A 4,875-nucleotide genomic window follows, 5' to 3' on the forward strand; every position below is an offset into this window, starting at 1 on the left:
GATCTAACAATTAAAAAGGAAAAGACTTTATAAATATAAATACATTCTGTCTGGCCTTACAGCCTTTATATAAAACAGATACTTCTTCTGCAATCAACAAATAATATATATATATATATATATATATATATATATATACCTATCTTTCAGTCAGTTTGTCTGTTTGCCTGTCTGTCTCTGTCTCTCTTTCTCTCTCACACACACACATGATATTTATACATATGCACACATACATGCATACGTACATACATACGCACATACATATCAAGACAATATGAAGAAGTACATCAGTTCATCAAAAGTTTATTAATCTGAAGAAGACTGAAAAGAATACACATTGCCATCTATAACTACTCATTGCTGAAAGAATTTCAAGTGTGTGTGTGTGTGTGTGTGTTTGTGTGGATGTGTTTGTATATGTCTGTATGTATGACTGCCTGTGAGTGGATGACCAAATTTGCTTGAGTGTGTATGCATGTGTGAGAAAACCAGAATACACACACACACACACACACACACACACACACACACATATATATAAAGCAATCGACGTAAATATGACTTTATTAAAGAATTCATAAAGAATTACATTTTCAGCATGAAAATACCAAATAAATATATCTTTTGTTTGAAGCAAAGACAAGATGATCAATAATTCTGGCTAATGAACCTGTTATTTCGACAATTTCAAATGACGAATCAATTAATAGATTGAAAAGAAGAAAATAAACAAAAAAGGAAAAAAGTGAAAAAAAAAAAATAGAAAATTAAAATTAGAAACTATTCAGGAAAGAAAGAAAATATAACAAACCAAAAACCATACATAAAGATCCCTAATGCAGGCTCTTCCACTAATTGCACATCAAATTCAGTAGCAATACTATAATTTTTAGCAGAGTTAATACATTGCATTTTGTATTTTTATATTTAGCTCCTTTTTATTTTTTTGTCTTTTGGGGTTTTTTTTAAGTTGAGATTTGGGAAATCTAATTATATCTTTGTTAAGTTCTGCTAAGCAAACTGTGTTATGTAATTGTCTTTATTTAAACAAAATCTCGAAAACATAAAAATATTATAAAACAAAGAGTCCTCTGTTGTGCTATTTAAATGTCACCGAAGTATGAGCCGATGTGTTATAATTTTAATAACAGTGCTCGTTGTTATGTTACTACGTACATTCAAGAAATGAAAGCTGATATATTTATTGAATGAGACTTCTCATTTTCAGAAGAGAATTTCGGTCTGATTAATCTTTCAGAATGGCTCTGACAAAAGTAAACAAATAATTTACATTTTGGATCCTTCGGTAGTTTCAATCAGTACAAAACTTTCAAAAGATTAGATAAAAAAAAATTCTTTAAATGTGTCCAGTCAATTTTTCACCCTTTTCTGTTGAATGTTAATGCAGAAATAGAAATAAAGTTAGAAAAATGAAATGCATAATTTAATATCTCTCTATATATGTGTGTGGCTGGGTGTGTGTATATTCATGAATATATATACATAGATATACAATGTAAAGTGAAGCATAATTTGCTGAAGGATGAAACAGAAGAGAATTTGCTGTTTCAAGTGAAGCCCTTTATCAAAGACAGGGGAAATATAGAGCAAAAAGAATTAAAGGTAAAAAAGAGAAAAAGTATAATATTAAAAAAAGCTGCCTGTTCATGTGGTGGATCAATGGGTGTGTGTGTGTGTGTGTGTGTGTGTGTGTGTGTGTGTGTGTGTGTGTGTGTGTGTGTGTGTGTGTGTGTGTGTGTACAACAAAAATATTCTATGTTGTTTTCTTTTTTTAAAATATAATTACTGGGGAAAATCTAGCATGAAGATATGAGCACCAGGTGGTTCTATTGCACAATATCCTATATCTCATTGTTTTTGATGTGCTATTAATATATAATTAGCTTTGCATCCAATGGCAATCAACCATATCGCCATATATCTTAGTGGGGGAGATAATTATGCTTGAAGTTTATTATAATAATCTGCCTGTTACACCAGAAGGAAAAAAAAAAAAACTGCACTGACTAAAAGCAGACTTCATTTCTCCATACCTTTTATGTATTCTTTTTCTGGTTTTTGCCTTATATTTTTTATATACTTCTTTAGTCCAAGTCTTCTCTGCATCTCTTCCTTCTTTGTTGATAAAATATCAATGGTATCTTAACGAACGTATGTTTTAAATAAAACGTTTATAAACGTTTACCTTGAAGTTCTAAATTAATTGTTAGAAGAGGTGTTTGGGTTTTGATATTGTCAATTCAGCAATCACAACAGGACTTCTTTGCTTGGAATAGTTGTGCTTAAACAATTGATACGTTGTTTCTGCCATCTTCATTCCATTGCGTTTGTTTGAAAAGAGATTTGAGCACTTTGTGAACCAGTTTATTTTGGGGTGGGGAGTAGGGGGTGCTGTTGTAAAATAAGCCAAATTCATTTACTCTTTAAGGCTAAACAGCTAAGAACTTCACTTAGCAATCACAAGAACCAGAGTTCATTCCCACTGTGTCTTTTATGATTGCCCTGAGTTGAAGCAAACCTTGTGAATGAAATTGTGTGGATGGAAACTGTATGGAAGCCTGTCAGATATATTGAGTCTGTAATTCCAAAGCACAGCCTTATCATACAGTGTCGTCTTGATTCTACTGGGGGATTAAGTTAATGGATCTTGTATCTGTGGTAATCCCAGCCACATAAACTAATTCAGTTGATTAAATAACTGAATCTTTATTGCTGAGTGCAGATTAAATCTATTTATCATCTTTTTTTATTTTATTATTATATTTCCTTGAGATCACAAATAATGAAACCTGGTGTCATGTGATAAAGAAATGGTGTTTCAATGATTTCTGTGAATTATTGCATGTTTCCAGCATGTCAACCACCACATGTGTCACTGGTGCTTCATTAAAAACTTCACACAGCCATCATATGCACCACCAGGGGTACATTTTCATAATTTCAGAAGATATTTTATTCTCTATCTTTGACATGGTTTTGAGGATACTTAAATAACATGGGTGCTAAATACTGAATTCAAATTTTGGCACAAGGCCAGCAATTTTGGGTAGGGATAAGTCTATTACATCGACCCTAGTACTCAAATGGTATTTATTTTATCAACCCCAGAAGGAAGAAAGGCAAAGTCGGCTTCAGCAGAATTTGAATTCAAATAAGTGCTAAATATTAAAGTTTAATTATGAAATATTGTGAAAATGCAAAACAATTCCATTTCCTTGTAATTGAACAATACGCAGTGTGACTAGAAATATGTGGTATCACTGGTAAGTTCCAGAAGCAGGCAGTGGTGGTCAGCGTGTTAATATGCTCCATGAAACACACTTCCAATAATGCAGGGAACTATGGGAAAGAACAATGTAATAGAGAATTCAATGCTAACAGTTGAGAGGTCAGCATTTTACTTTACAGTAGGGCATGCACCTATCTCATAGCAATTATTTACATCTTTATTGACTGGAAACATATCAAGCCACATACTAATCAGTTTGCTAAGATCTTCAAAACATGATTTGATGCAAGAATTTTAAATCTTTGACTTTTGAATTTACTATGACCCGAAGTAGATTAACTTTGATCTCTTTGACAAAAGTTTGCTTGATGCTATTTATTGAAGTAAGTAAAATCTTTGAGGAATTTAATATTATAATAAAGAAAAGATAACAAATTGCATTGAAATAGTTTACAACAATATCTACCACCACCATTATCATTATTATCTCGGCAGTTTTATACCAATTATACTAGTTTTATACTAATTTTTTTCATTCTAGATTTTATGAATCTATAATTCATCTCCTTCCTTCAGCATGATTATGCATAAACTCCTTTGACCAAGTAAACCGAATTCTGTTCTGAATATTACTCAAGCTTTCATTTATTGAACTTTGCCATACGTACCTTTTCAGCAGTAAATATTAAACTTTTCAACCAAACATGTGTCACCCATATTAATACTCTGTCCATATTGACTGAGTCATTTTCCCTCTGATATGTTTAATATACAGTCAATATATTTAATATACATTCACTTTCATAACTCAAGACCGATATTGTTTTGTAAGCGAACATTCTACACCCATCAAATCGTGTCCTTCTCATTCCACACCAGTTGTTGTAGATCCTCTGTATTTATGTCCCATCATAGGAAATATTTTGTAGGTGTACATTAGACATTTACAAAATAATTAATTAAATAAAATTTTATTTATTAAATAATACTGGTTTCAAATTCTGGCACAAGGCCAGTAATTTTCAGAGTGTGTGTGTGTGGGGGGGGGGTTAAGTCGATTACATCAAACCCCAGTACATAACTAGTACTTATTTTATTGACTCCAAAAGGAGGAAAGACAAAGATGACCTTGGTGGAATTTGAGACAAAATACCTTTAAGCATTTCGTCCAGCATGCTGAGAATTCTGCAAGCTAGCTGCGTTTTTTTAATTAGATAATATTAGATTATCTCTAGCAGAACCAATATCTCTCTGCTGTATCTTTAAGGTTTATTCTCTGTGAATCTTTGATGTTATAACCAGATATATTTTGTCGGTTAACTTACACAACAACCCCTTTGATATCATACCACCTGAGACTTTCCCTAGTTCTATAGAATAGACTTTCAGTTTAAAGTGATCTAAATTAAAACATTTCATCCAAATTTCATGTTAATTTATGTTCCAAACACCAAATGAGAAAGTTATTTCAATAAATCTTTTATTATTAGTTTCAAAATTAATTGAAATAAGACAGTTTCTTTCAACAGAAATATGGCTACAAGAGGTTGATCAGAAGAGCAACCCAAAGGAGGAAAATGACAAGAGAATGAGTAGGATTCTTGTTTTTCTTGAATTCATAACTC

Source organism: Octopus bimaculoides, chromosome 12, assembly GCF_046866305.1.
Source record: "Octopus bimaculoides isolate indiv1 chromosome 12, ASM4686630v1, whole genome shotgun sequence".
NCBI classification, from domain to species: domain Eukaryota; kingdom Metazoa; phylum Mollusca; class Cephalopoda; order Octopoda; family Octopodidae; genus Octopus; species Octopus bimaculoides.